This window comes from Notamacropus eugenii, chromosome 2, assembly GCF_028372415.1.
Source record: "Notamacropus eugenii isolate mMacEug1 chromosome 2, mMacEug1.pri_v2, whole genome shotgun sequence".
Taxonomy (NCBI): Eukaryota; Metazoa; Chordata; class Mammalia; order Diprotodontia; family Macropodidae; genus Notamacropus; species Notamacropus eugenii.
Genome location: NC_092873.1, coordinates 101,010,835 through 101,026,373, shown reverse-complemented (window position 1 = coordinate 101,026,373; position 15,539 = coordinate 101,010,835).

Here is a 15,539-nt window from a genome sequence, read left to right as displayed (position 1 = left end):
TCTCAAGCCAAGAAATTAGTAAAAAGAAACGAGAGAGATGAAAGAGAATTATGAAAAAAAGAATCAACACCTTGGAAAAGAAAACAACTGCTTAAAAAGTAGAATTGGCCAAATGGAAAAGGAAATACAAAAGCTAACTGAGGAAAACAACTTCTTAAAAGTTAGAATTGAGCAAGTGGACGTTAATGCTCTATGAGACATCAAGAATCAATCAAACAAATTCAAAGAAATGAAAAACAAGAAGAAAATGTCTCATTGGAAAAATAACTGACCTGAAAAATAGATTCAGGAAAGACAATGTCAGAATCATTGGACCACCTGAGAGCTATAATCAAAAGGAAGACTTGGAGAGCATCTTTCAAGAAATTATAAAGGAAAACTGCCTTGATATCCTGGAACTATAAGGCAAAATAGACATTGAAGGAATCTACTCATCACCCCAGGGAAGAGATTTGAAAATAAAAACTCCAAGGAACATTATAGCCAAATTTCAGAACTATTGGGTCAAAATACTACAAGTGGCCAGAAAAAGAAATTCAGATATCAAGGAGACACAACCAGGATTACACAGGACTTAGTAGCTACAGTATTAAAGGATCAGAGGTCATGAAACATGATATTCCAGAAGGCAAGAGAGCTAGGACAACAACCAAGAATCACTTACCTGCAAAATTAAGTGTAATGCTTCAAGGGAAAAAATGGTTATTCAATGAAATACAATAATTTCAAGTCTTCATAAGGAAAAGACCAGAATTGAACAAAAAATTTGATCTCCAACATCAAAACCCAAGAGAAGCCTAGAAAGGGAAAAAGGGAAAAGAAAACATGAAGGATTCAATGGAGCTGAACTATTTATATCCCTACATGGGAAGATGATACTTAATAATTCATAAAGATTGTGCCACTAATAATAGAGCTAGAAGGCATATACATAGACAGAGGGTATGGATATAAGGTTAATTTGAGGGAGTGACATAAAAAAATAATGAAGAGATGAGAAAGAGGAGTACATTGGGTGCAGAAGGAAGGGAGAAGTAGAATGGGGCAAATTATTTCTTATGAAAAGGTATAAAAACCCATTATAATGAAGGGAAAGATGGGAGCATGGGCAATGGATATCGCTTGAACCTTACTCTCATCTGTATTGACTTAAAGAGGGAATAATAAACTCAATAAGTTGAATACTGAAATCTATCTTACCCAGAAAGAAAGTAGGAAGGGAGCAGATTAAGTAAAAGCACAGGAGGGGGGGACTGACCAAAGAGAGGACAGACTGGGGGAGGTGGTAGACACAAGTAAAACACTATCAAGGAGGGAAAGGGTGAAAGGAGAGAAAGGACAAACTGGAGAAAAAATAGTGCCCGACCTAATGTCGTGGGCTGCCGGGTCCTCTTACCTATCTCAGGTCTTCGGTGATCAGTCGGATAACCATACGAGAGAAGAGACTGCCAGAGTGAAGCAGAGGTGTAGGCTTTATTCCAGATACAAGCTACATGTCAGCATGCAGGGCAAGTTCTCCCTGCGGGAGCCCCCTTCTCCTTCCCTAGGAGAAAGGAAAAACAACCCCCTCTCAGGCTTTCCTATCCCCATTTAAGCTCTCCCAGCTGCATAGTTCGCTCATGGACCATGCATGCTCTCAGCCCCTTAGTCAATTAACAAAAGGAGTGGTCAGACCACGGACCAATCTCAAGGATGGGATGCTCTCCGTTTCCACTGAGAAGAGGTAGGAAATGAGATAACTCATGTCTCACTCCCTCAATTCCCAGCTGTTCTCTGGGGGGCCTCATGAGAGCTCGGGTTTCAAAAAGCCCTCACCTTTATCTGACCCAAGACCGTTCACGTGAGAACTGAGCTTGTGCCTTAAAATAGGATGGAGGGAAATGTACAATTAATTATCATAACTGTGAATGGGATAAACTCTTCCATAAATCAGAAGCTGATAGTAAAGTGGATCAAAAACTGGAATCCTACAATATGTTATTTACAAGAAACACATTAGAAGCAGAGACGCACACAGAATAAAGTTAAGGGGCTGAAGCAGAATCTATTATGCTTCAGTTGAAGGGTAAAAAAAAAGGGATAGTAATCCTTGTCTCAGACAAAGTAAAAACAAAAACAGACGTAAAAGAGATGAGGAAGGAAACTACATCTTGCTAAAAGATACCATATTCAATGAAGTAATATCAATACTGAACATATATGCACCAAGTGGTATAGCATCCAAATTATTTTTTAAATTTTATTTTAGACTCAAACGCCAGAACACAAATACAGAGTAAAGTAACAAAAACATATTATAAACTTAAATATTGGAACTTAAATACAAAGTTAAAAAGAAAAAAAATCTGTCATATGCATAGTAGAACATAAGAAAGGATTCAAATTATGCAACAATAAATTTTCATTTCAAGAAAGCCTGTATGATAAATAAAACTTTCTGTATCAAACATTGTCCATCTTTTCTTTGCTTCTTGTGAGTTCTTTTGTTCTCTGTTGTGTACTTTTTTACTTTGTTCTTTTTTCCCTCCCCCCACCCCCAGAAGGCTACAATAAAGTTTAGATATATTTCTTTATAGCTATAGATATATACACATATACATGCATATACATATATATGTACACACACACAAACACACACACATATACTTTCCCAAACATATTCTACTTCTGATCTTTGTTTTTTATGTTTGGGCATATCACTTGTTTCCTATCCCTCCTGCCTCCTCTACTTTACTTCTACCCACTACCTTGCCCTATTACTTGCCTACCCCCCTCCAAGGATCCCTCTCCTATTCTCCAATTGCCATAAATCTAAACACCCTTCTATACCTTCCTTTTTCTATTCCCTCCCCCTCCCCTCTAAAGATCTCTCCTTGTCCTCCCCCCCATGCCCCTCCTGTTTTATTTCTTCTGAATTTAGAAGACTTTTTTATACTCTTCTAAATATATATGTATTGTTGCCTCTTAAACCCATTCCTGATGAAACTAGGTTAACAGAACTACCAGCCCTCTTCCCCCATCTAATTCCTCTGTATTGATTCTTCCTCTTGCACCTCATTTATACAAAATAATTACTATTTTTAGTTGTTCCTAAATGATTTTACTTTTTAAACTCATATCCTACTCAGGTTTTTCCCAAATTTACTTATGATCTACCCAATTATTAATAAAAATCTTAGACATACATTTTACATTATATATATATATACATACATATGAAAAATAAAAAGTAAACAGTCTGTCCTTGTGAATCCTTTATAATCATTCTCTGCTATGTACCTTATGTTTTTCTTGGTTCTTGTATGTCAAATCTTCTATTAAGTTCAGGATTTTATTTAAACAGTCTTAAAAGTCTGAGAGTTTATCAAATGTCCATTCTTTTCATTCAGGATAACACTTAACTTTGCAAGGAATGATATTTTCGGCCAGAACACCGGTTCTTTTCCTCTTCCATATATTATGTTCCAAAATTTGTGGTCCTTTAATATCTCTACTGCTAGGTCTTATGTGAGTCTAATCATGGTACCACTGTATTTAAATTGTTTTAATCGTGATGCTTTTGATATTTTATCCTTGAGCTGGGGGTTTCCAAATTTGACTATGACATTCTTATGAGTTTTCCTCAGAGTATCTCTTTTAAGTGGTGATAGATGGATTTTTTTCTGTTTCTACTTTTCCCCCCTTGTTCTTTGCTTCAGGACAATTTTCTTTAATTATTACTTGAATTGTTGTATCAAGATTCTTTTTTTTTTTATCATAACTTTCAGTTAGTCCAATTATTTTTATATTTTCTCTTCTTGATCCATTCTCCAAATCTGTTGTTTTTCTTATAAGATGTTTCACTTTCTCTCCTATTTTTTCATTATTCATATTTTTGGTTAACTATTTCTTGATTTCTTATAATTTTTCTGTCTTCACCTTGCCCAAGACTAATATTCAAGGTGTAATTTTCTTCCTTAAGATTCTGGCTTTTCTTTTCTAATTGGCTGACTTTCCTTTCATAGCCTTCTTATTTTTCTTGGATTATTTTTGCTTTTTCTTTAGTTTTTCCTCCATCTCTGTCACTTGGTTTTTAAACTCTTTTTTAATATCTTCTAAGAATTCTTTTTGGGCAAGTGACCATTTGACATTACTCTTTGGTGGTTTCTTTACTTCAATATCCTCCTCCAAAGATGAACCCCAGTCATCGCTATTCCCATAAAAGATTTTTATGGTTGGATTCTTTCTCTTTTGCCTGTGCATTTTTTGTGGTAATAACTTAATTTTTATAATCACCTAAGGCCGTGGGTATGGGAAATGGTGCCTCTTGCCCCAGATCTTCAGTTCTCCCATCCTGCTTGGAACCAAAACCAAACCTCCAATCTCCTGTAAGAGCCAGAAGCCAGAGGCTTTCTGCCCCACTGCTTCTGCACTCACTCAGCATGTGCTGGTTCCTTCTCTCTGCTCTTCTTCAGCATAGCTGGGTCTGGTGTTCTTTATCAGCAAAGGTTCCCTCAAACTTCCCAGACTCAAACACCCAACTCCCCTCATTATGCCTGGGGTGAATTTCCTGTGGCTGGGGCCAAGGCAGCCACTCAAACCAACTAACCCCAGGGCTTGCTGCTTGTGGCTAAAACAGACCCTACCCTGGAGATGTTTATTCTTCACAGGGACCAAACCTCATCCTGAGGTTTTTCTTCCCATCTTCTCAAATTGTCCCAGGAAGGCTCTGGTTGTGCCCTATTCCCAACCACTTTGTTCACCCTAAGGGGCTATTTTTAACTCTGTTGTAGAGGAAAATCTTGAGAGCTTGGAATTTTCTGACCTACTCCACCATCTTCCCAGAATCCTCTCTAGCATCCAAATTCTTAAAGGAGAAGTTAAATTACAGGTTCATGACCAAACAAGAAATAGCATTATGAAATGTAGAATAGATAATTTCGATTATATTAAATTTAAAAACTTTTGCACAAACAAAACCAATGCAACCAAGATTAGAAAGAAAGAAAACTGGAAAACAACCTTTACAGAAAGTGTCTGTAAATATATAGAGAACTGAATCAAATTTATAAGAATACAAGCCATTCTCCAACTCATAAATGCTCAAAGGATATAAACCGGCAGTTTTCAGATGAAGAAATTATAGTTATCTATAGATATAGATATATATATATATATATATATATATATATATATAATATATATATATGAATAAGTGCTCTAAATCACTTGAGATTAAAGAAATGCAAATTAAAACAACTCTGAGATACCACCTCACACTTATCAGATTGACTAATATAACAAAAAAAGGAAAATGATAAATGTTGGAGAAGATGTGGGAAAATTGAGACCATTGCTCTGTTGGTGCAGTTGGAAACTGATCCAACCATTCTGAAGAGCAATTTGGAACCATATCCAAAGGACAACCAAACTGTTCATACCCTTTGACCCAGAAACACTACTACTAGGTCTGTATCCCAAAGAGATCATGAAAAAGGGAGAAAGGACCTACATATGAAAAATATTTATTTCTTTTTATTGCCCTTCTTATGATGGCAAAATATAGGAAACTGAGATGATGCCCATCAGTTGTGGAATAATTGGAACAAGGTGTGTTATATGAATGTAATGGAATACTATTGTGCAATAAGAAATAATGAACAGGCAAATCTCAGAAAAACCTGGAAAGACTTGCATAAATTGACTCCAAGTGAAATGAGCAGAACCAGGTTTCCCTGGTTGTACACATTGTACACAGTATCAGCAACATTGTGTAGTGATCCACTAGAAATGACTCAGCTCTTCTCAGCAACAGAATGACCCAAGACAAGTACAAAAGATTCATGAAGAAAAATACTATCCACATCCAGATAAAGAACTAATGGACTTTGAATTCAGATCAAAGCATACTTTCTTCACTTACTTTATTCCTTTTCATGTTTTTTTCCTTTCATCTGTTTCATCTTTCGCAATTATGATAAATATAGAAATACATTTTACATGATAGCACATGTATAGCATATATCAAATTGCCTACCATTTTAGGAAGAGGGTAGGGGAGCAAGCAAGGGAGAAAAATTTGGAACTCAAAATCTTGTAAAATGAATGCTAAAAATTGTCTTGACAAGTAATTGAGAAAAAATAGAATACTATTATAAAAAATTTTTCTTTGGTGAAATAGTATGCCATAATTCTATAATACAACTTATTCAGACATTGAATAATCTAACTGATGGGGACTCTTAGATTCTAGTTCTTTTCATTTCCTCACACTCCCCTCCCCACTAAAATCTCCTCTTCAGGATCAGGAAGTTTGTTCAGCTGGTTGTTATTCCCTCTTTTATATTATCTCCCCCCATTCCTCCTAGTTTCTATGTTGTTTGATGTATTTTTACACTAAACTGTCTGTGGGTGGATGTGTTCAACTCTTTGTCCATTTCAGATAAGAGAGGCTCATTTTGTCCTCACTTCCACCACCTCTTCCTCCATATTTGCATATTCTTCTTCTTAGACACTGTAATTAGGAGAAATAGAAAATTCCACCTCCTTCTGCCTTTCTGCAATAGTGTCTACCTTTTCCTGTTCCTTTTCTTCCCCTTCTTAAAATCTTCAGAACAGAACTTCTCTGCCCCCAGTTTTTCAGTTTTTTCTTAATTTCTTTAATTCCCTCAATATCCTTTGAAAACATTAAGGTTCTGATGTAACACATTTCTTTTCTTCCTATTAAAATGTTAGCGCTACCTCATCATATACCCTTACAAATGCTCAAATTAATTTATCTGTCTAGGTTTTCCTCAAGTCTTGTATTTGCAGTTCAAAGTTTCTGCTCATCTCTGATGCTTTTATAAGGCATTCTCTAAAGTTCTCTGTTCAATTAAAGATCCGTTTTTCCGGCTGGTACAATTGTCAATGAGAGCCAAGCATCCTCATGTATCCCAAGCCTCAATAATACAAACAAAACTTAATTCAGATGTAAAGAAAGAATGAGTGAATGAATGAATAAGAATTGATCACACTCAGCTTTTCAGGGGAAGTTGTTTTTGGTTGTAAATCTATATCATTTGCCTTTGGAATATGGTATTACAAGATCTCTTATTTAAGTAGCAGGTGTTGTGTGATGTCTGTAATTCCTTTGCACTTGATCTGTTTCTTTCTTTAATGTAGGAACTCTGGATTTTGTCCTATGACAATCTTGTGATTTTTCCTTTTGGGGTTTCTTTCAGGAGGTGATCTAGTAGATTCTTTCTGTCTTTACTTTGCCTTCTGATTCTAATAGATCTGGGCAGTTTTCATTTATGATTTCATGAAATTTAATGTCCAGGCTTTTTTTTTTATTTGTGGTTTTCAGAGAGTCCAATGATTCTTAAATTATCTTTCCTTGAACTGCTTCACAAGTCAGTTGTTTACATATTACAAATCTTACATTTTCTTTTCTTTTTTCCCACTCTTCATTTAGTCCTAATATTTCTCGCTTTCTCACAGTCATTGGTTTTTGTTTTATTCTGGTCTTCCGGGAGTTTATTTCTAGGCTAAATTTACTACTTCCTCTTCTAAACTATTTATTTTCCTTCTAATTTATTCCTCTAGCACTTTTATTTCATCTTCTCTTTTAATGTCTTACTTCATTTATTTGACATATTAGTTCAGTTTCCCTGGAAAATTCTTTTTTTTTAATTTCTTTTTCTGCTTGCAGGCATTAACAGTTACTCCTTTGGAGGATCTTTAGATTTGTAATTTTTTTAATATACTGGCTGGTATCTTTTTGGGTTTATTAATTTTTCCAGTTTTAGCACCTGAATTGGGGCATTATTCCAGGGTCAATCTCCATCCCACATTGTGCTCTTGGATAGGGTGGTCATTCTTGCTTAATCTTGAACTAGGTCCCCTGAGATACTCACCTCCCAAGGTTACTTATGCTCACCACTCTCCACCCCTCAGATCTTTGTGTTTCAGAATATTCAATCTTTAGGGCCCTCTGTGGCAGGGATTATTAAATGTTTTTGAGTTATTAGACTCCTTTGACAGTCTAGTGAAACCTATGGGCCCTTTCTCAGTTATGCTTTTAAATGTAGCAGACAAAATATATAGGATTGTAGAGGAAACCAATTATATTGAAACATATTTATCAGAAATTTTTTAAATGAGCAATTATAATGCATCCCAGGATAAGAATTCCTGCTATTTAGCATCTCAGGACTGAGTGCTAGGGACCCGAGAGTCCCTGAGCCTGATCCATCTGAATGCTACTAGGCTGCTCTGGTGTTTGCTGATGCCTAGAGCTTACAAGGTCCTCATCCTGGGGCTTTCTGACCACCCTGAGGCTTTTTCAGGGGCTGTCAGCTCTTGTTGCCTCCAGACCTTAAGGGTTGCATGTTATATATTTCTAACCCATTGATGGTTGTTTGGGGAAACTGGATTTATTTGACTTTGGGTTGGATCTAGGCATGGCTTTGCTGGTGGTCTGCTTTTCTAGTGTATGTAAGCTGCTGGCTGCCTTTCTGTGAAGTTCTGGGGTGGAAGAACTCACTTGAATTTCCGATTATAATTCCAATTGTAATTGGTCTAGCATAGATTTCAGTTATTTGCTTAGAATAAGTATGAGGAGCTAAACAGTCAGCCTCCATTCAGACGGACACTTTGGCCTGAGTCCTGATCATTCTTCAGGAGGTAAAGTAGCTCTTAGTTTTGGGGCACCTAAGTGGTACAGTCAATAGAGTGCTGGGCCTAGAGTTAATCTTCCTGAGTTCAAATCTGGCCTCATATACTTATTAGCTATGTGATCCTGGGCAAGTCACCTAACTGTTTGTCTTAGTTTCTTCATCTGTAAAATGAGCTGGAAAAGGAAATGGCAAACTACTCCAGTATCTGCCAAGAAAACCCCAAATGAGGTCACAGAGTCAGACACAACGGCACAACAAGCTCTTGGCTCTTAGTCAACTCACTCACTTAGCTCCCTCTAATCAAATGCTGATCTTACAAAAGACCATCAAAATAGTAAATAGTAAATAAACCCATTTGTCCAATTGTAGACAGGTCCAACTTGCAGCAAGGCCCCACAAGTTTGAGACTTGTCTCCCTGCATGTAGTATATGAGTATCATTGTGTGGCTTGAAGTGAGGCAGAATAGATATCTCTAAGCCTCTTCTCTCCTCACCCTTCTCCAAGGGAGACTTTAATTCCTGCCAGGAGGGGAAGCAGGATATAGGAGCCAGAGATTTGGCCACTCTGCTCTCCTCAGAGAGAAGGGACACTAAGCTAGAACTCTATCTATCTGATCCTTCACATATTATTAGTCTAGGGGATATGGTTTTCAGGTTCAAGCTAACTTCTGAAGACTTTAATGGAGAAATGAGGCCCTCAAGCTCTATATCCAAGGTATGACCCTTTCCCACCATATACCAGTTTCGCAAAAAACATAGCAAATAACAAAGAAATACATTTATCCAAATTGTAGCAAAACAGAAATCAGAGAAGGTACATGTAGGATGATATATATCAGACAATATAGAGTGAAGGAGCTCTCCCATTGGAAGCAAGATAATTCAGCTCAACCAAGAGAGAATATCCTAGATCTCACCCTACTCTCCAAAGTTTCTAGTGTAACAAGCTGAGAATAGGGACACAATGAAGACTGTCAGCTTTCCTTATGTCAGCATCTTCTGAGGATCTTTTCTTTCAGTAATGTGAAGTGGAGCTGGCCTCTTCTAGATTCACTCTTGAAACTGGAAGTCAGAAGTGCTAGAAGTGACTTATCACTTGAAGAATTCTGAACCAAGATGGTAGAGTTTAAAAGGACTAACCTGAACTCTCCCCCACACCCCTCCAAATACCTTTAAAAATTACTCTAAACAAATTCTAGAGCAGCAAAACCCACAAAAATATGGAGTAAAATAAATTTCCAGCCCAAGGCAACTTGGAAAGTTGGCAGGAAAGGTCCATTGCACCAGAGTGAGAGAGGAGCACAGTCCAGCGTAGGTCACACCAGTACAGGCCCAGCCACAGCAAACCAGGAGCAGGCCTTGGAAGTGACTGAATCAGCAGCAGCAGCAGCTAGTTCCAGAGCTCTCATTCCACAGATGGTAAGGGTGTCCAGCAACTGGTCAAAAGGAGATTGCAGGGATCTTTTTGCTAGCACTGAGGACAGGACTCTGTTGCTTTGCCCAGGCTCAGATCTAGGTTGCAGTCCCAGGGCTAGAAGGACACCTACCATAGCAGAGCTTGAAGCCACAGTGGAGGTGGGACTGTCCTCACAGAAAAGAGTGCTTGTGGCCACTCATAGTCCAGAGCACAGGTCAAGAGACTAGTAAACACGTCATAGATCATATCACCTTGAAAGAACTGAAAATTTGCAGGTCCCTAGAGGTATCTCTGAAAACCGCTGCATAAAACCCCTGAAGCTTGGGATAAATTGCCCTCCACCCTGGAAGCAGAGCCCTACTTTAACAAAGAGTAAAAAGTCAAGTAATAACCTGGGGGAATGAGCAAACAATGGAAAAAAGCCTCTGACTACAGAAAGTTACTATGGTGACAAGGAAAATCAAAATACTCAGAAGAAGACAACAAAGTCAAAGCTCCTCCATCCAAAGCCTCCAAGAAAATTATGAATTGGCTTCAAACCATGGAAGAGCTCAAAAAGGATTTTTAAAAACACTTGAAGAGTCTCCAAGAAGACTAAAAAAGGCTGGAGTTTTCCTAGTCTGGATGACTCTGCCCTGTCCCTTACACAGAGCAGGGTATTTATCTCCACCAATGAGGATAGAGTCAGATTACTTATCCCAAAGAATATTCCAGAGCAAATGAGGTAACAAGTAGTGGTATATGATTGTGATGGAATAATATTGTGCTGCAAGAAACGATGAGCAGAATGGTTTCAGAAAAACCTGGGAAAACTTATATGAACTGATGCAAAGTGAAGTGAGCAGAAGCAGGAGAGCATTATACATAATAACCGCATTATCATGTAGATGATCAGCTGTGAAAGACTTAGCTTCTCTGATCAAGTCAATGATCCAAGACAGTTACAAAGAACCCATGATGAAAACTGTCATCCACCTCCCGGGAGAGAACTGATGACCTCTGAGTGAAGAATCAAACAAATTTTTTAAAATTTTCTTAATTTTTTTGTTTGTGTGTATTTTGTTTTGCAATATGGCTAAAATGGAACTGTGTTTTGAATGACTTCACATGTATAATGATACCATATTGCTTGACTTCTCAAGAGGTAAGGGAGAGGCAAAAAAAGCAAAGAGAATTTGGAACCCAAAATTTAAAAAAAAATAAATGTTAAAAATCTACGTAAAATTGACAAGTAGTTAAGGAAACAAAATTTTTAAATCTTAATAAAAAAGAAAGAATGAGTGAGGTCTTTAGCTGGAAATGAGTCACTTCAAACCAAGAAAGAGGGCCCAATCTCACCCAAGGAGTTGCACTATATAAATTCTAAAGAGGCAAGCTGGAAATCAAAGCCATGTTGAAGAGCCAGTTTTTCCTAGACACATTTGCTGCTTCTCTCTTCATGTCTGTCTCTCTTCTAAAAGTTCTATCCCAATTCCAACCCTTAAGCTGGAGCAGTGTCACCTCAGCTGTCTCACCAGCAATTAGGAATCATATCTCCCTCAGCATGAACATAGTAGTGCCCTTCACCTCCCCTGCTTGGACGGAAACCACATTACATGTTTCACATTTTTCCTGTTTTTTCTATTCCTACTTCCACTCTAGTTCAGACACTCATCACCTCATGTCTAGCCCTTACTCATTGAATTAGTATTCCCTCAGACAAACTGAGACCTGGGAAAGACCATAATTTAGAAAAGCCAAGGTCACCTACTGCATCCTGAGCCATCACCACTCATCTTGACCTTTGTCATGCCACTGGACTCTGATACCTCTGGAGAAGAGAGAGGTTGAACAGCTTTGCACAGCTCTGCTTCACTCAAATCTAATTAATACTCAAGTCAAGATATCACCTTTGCTATGTCATTGATCCTTTTTGAGAATAAAGGACCATCATCACCACCATCCCCAGCAACAACAACCTCTCTCCTGGATTGTTGCACCAGTCTCCTCTCTGACTTCTCTGATCCAATCTTTTCAACTTCCTCTCATACTAAAGTCATTTTGCATACCACTACTATATTAATCTTTCAAAAACATTAGTCTAGTTTCTCAAACACAAAGAAGAGGGTCTCAGAACAGGTTGGCAGAGGAGAGGAGGGAAAGACTACACTTTAGGCTGTGCTTGGTTTCAGGAAAAACAAAAATAGTAATGTATGTAAGCAGGTTTTGTTCTTTTGGGAAAGTCTCTGCTGCTCAAGAACAAGGACTTTCTATTGTCTGCCTCATCAAGTTACAGAATCCTATAATTTTTGGAGCTAGGAGTTTCTTAGACATCAACAGATCCTACCTCCTCATGTTACAAGGAAGGAAAGAAGGAAACAATCATTCATTAAGTGCCTACTATATGCTTGGCATTATGCTGTTTCCTCATTTGATCCTCATAACAGTCCTAGGAGGTGGATGCTGTTATATTGAGGAAATGAAAGCAAACAGAGGTTAAGTAACTTGACCAAGATTCACACAGCCAGAAATGTCTGAGGCTGGCTTTGAACTCAGGTCTTCCTGACTCCAAACAGTGCTCTATGCATTGCACAAGTTAGCTGCCTCCTCTACAAATAAGGGGACTCAGAAGAGGAAAGTAACTTACCTGAGGTCACACAGCTATTTAATGACCAAGTCCCAAAATTCATATTCCTTAGTCTGGTATTCAAGGTCCTCTATTTTTGGAAAGTTCTATTATTTGGAATTTTTTCCTTAAGTAGAGCCAAAGTCTGTCTCTCCATAGTATTCTCCCAATTTTTCCCTCTGGACCAGGCAGAACACACTTAATTTCTGCATGACAGGCCATGGAACATTTGAAGACAGCTATTATGATACCTCTAAGTCTTTTCGCCCTTAATATAATTAATTTAATTTAAGTATCTCCAGTTCTTTTGGATTTGTGACATTGTCTTTCTAGATTTTTCACCATCTTGTTCACATTCCTACTGAACTTATCTATGTCTTTCCTAAAATGTGGTGTTCAAAATAGAACTCAATGAGACCAGGGCATGGGAAGGTGATTTTAGCAATTCCTGCATTGGGGTCACTATGTCTCTTTTAATGCAACCTCAGATACCATCAGCTTTGGAAGCTTCCGTGTTACACTGTTGATTCCAATGACCCTTTCTTTGCTGTGCCTTTCTCAGACCTAGGGTACCACCCAACTAGGGTGATGAGTTTGGGGAAGGAATAGCCTCAGGAAACTATAGGTCCCCCTTCAGCCTTATCACCAAACCCATGGCTCTCTCCCACCCCCAATCTAAACCCCAGGCTCCCAGATTCTCCTTTCCCCTCTTCTCCTTTGCTTACTCCCCACTCTGTTCTCCAGATCCCATATCCTTTCCTTAATGTCTTTTCTTAACCCTCAGCTATTCCCCCTGGACCTCAGTATCAGATTTCCTATCTTGATTCACTCCCACTGAGACCTCTCCTCAGTCTCTCACAGTCCTGTACTCCCACTCTTTCTACCCTGATCCTTAAGTCTCCCCTGATCCTTAAGTCTCCCCCTTTACTACCACCCCCACCTTCCCCTGATGGCAGTCTTGGTCTGTATCTGTCTCTGCTTTGATGACTCAGTAGCATGTGGAGTTGCCTCATAAAGGACAACTCACTTTTCTCTCATGGAATAGAGGAAGAGAAACAATCATCCAAAGGATGGGGCTGGGAACTGGGACTAAACATCTGTGACTAAACTGCCCCAGAACTCAGTTTCCTCCTCTGTAAAATGAAGGGGTTGGATTTGTTGGCCTTTGAGGTCCCTTCTATCTCTAAATTTATGGTCCTGTGGTCCTCTAACCTTATTTCCTGTCTCTAATACTTGTGTTCAAGCAGATACATACACAACAGAAACACAACCACACTGTTAATAAGTTTACATGACAGCACAGACAAGTGGGTCATTTTTCCTTTTGCCTCCCTTTCTCTATCCTCATACATGTCCCTTTGACTGGACAACCCCATCTCAAGAAATTAATGTTTAAAACTAGTCATTTTAAATGAGGATTTTAAGAATAGTGATTTAAAAACATCAGACATTTGGGGGGAAAATGGAGCTTTGAATGAACGGGGCAAACAGCATGAGACAGAAGCCAAAAATGCTTAGGCTGCCTTAAAGGAAGGTTCGCATTCCGGATAAGGGAGATGATCACATCTTCCTGGCCAAACCACACATGGTACACTACACTCATTCTGACCACCACAGTCAATTGGGCACTAAACTGATGAGAATTCTGAAAGTCTTCCGGTGTTTTCCATTATTGCTGTCATCAGATAAATTGTTTCTTTTATCCTGCTCACAGTACTTCACGTCAGTTCATACATGTCTTTCTCTGACTTCTTCAGAGTAGCAAGATGATGCAGTGCAGGAGAGGGGCACTGGCAGCCTCAAGGTCACATGTGGCCCTCTCGGTCCTCAAACAAGTCCCTTTGACTGAACGCAAACTTCACAGAACAAATCCCCTTTTAAAAAGGATTTGTTCTGTAAAATTGGACTCAATCAAAAGGCCACACCCAAGGACCACTACATTGTAGTGGATAGAGTGCTGGATTTGGAGTAAGACCTGGGTTCAAATCCTGCTTTTTATGATTACCACAATGTAGCCCTGAGCAAGTCAATTAACCTCACTTTAGTTTTATCACCTATAAAGTGAGAGGTAAGTGGATTTTATAGCATCTAAAATCCCTTCTAACTCTAAGACTATGACCCTATGATTCATGTTCACTATTTCTTAAAGTATGATAATATTCTGCTTTATTCATATACCACAATTTGTTCAGCCAAGGAATACCTGCATTCCATCAAATTCTTTGCTGCAATAAAAAAAAAAATGTTCCTGTAAATACTCATCTTTTTTAGCCACAGGAACTTTTCCTCTGTTTTGGTCTTGATGCAGAGGTCAGCACCATCTCACTCAGTCATTCCAGTTCAAACAAAATGTAAACAGGATAAATTGGAGATAATCGATAGAAAGAAGACACTAGGATTAAAGAAGACCAGGAAAAGCTTCTTCTTGAAGATGAGATTTTATGGGACTTGAAGGAAGCCAGGAAAGCCAAAAGGCAGAGATGAGAAGGGAGAGAAATGCCTGGATTTGAGAGATGGAGTGTCTTATGGAGCTTTAAGGAGTCCAGTGTTACTGCATCACTGAGTAAATGGGGTGGAGAATAAAGTGTAAGAAGACTGGAAAGGTGGGAGAGAGTCAGGTTGTGAAGGGCTTTTTTTATAGAATTCCTGGGCCCATTTCCCACTTCTCCAATAGAGCGTTAGTGTCTCTGTATTCCCATGGCCCTTCCAACTTTTGCCATTTTGTAACCATGCCTTTCAGAGAGACGTTGGGGGTGAGAAGAGAGCATAGGTCTGGTGGTCTTTGGGGGAGGGGAAGGAATGCCAGGGCTCTGAAGGAAACAGTAGCCATCTCTCCTCCTCCTCTAACTCCTTATCTCTCCTCAGTTTTGTTTCCTTG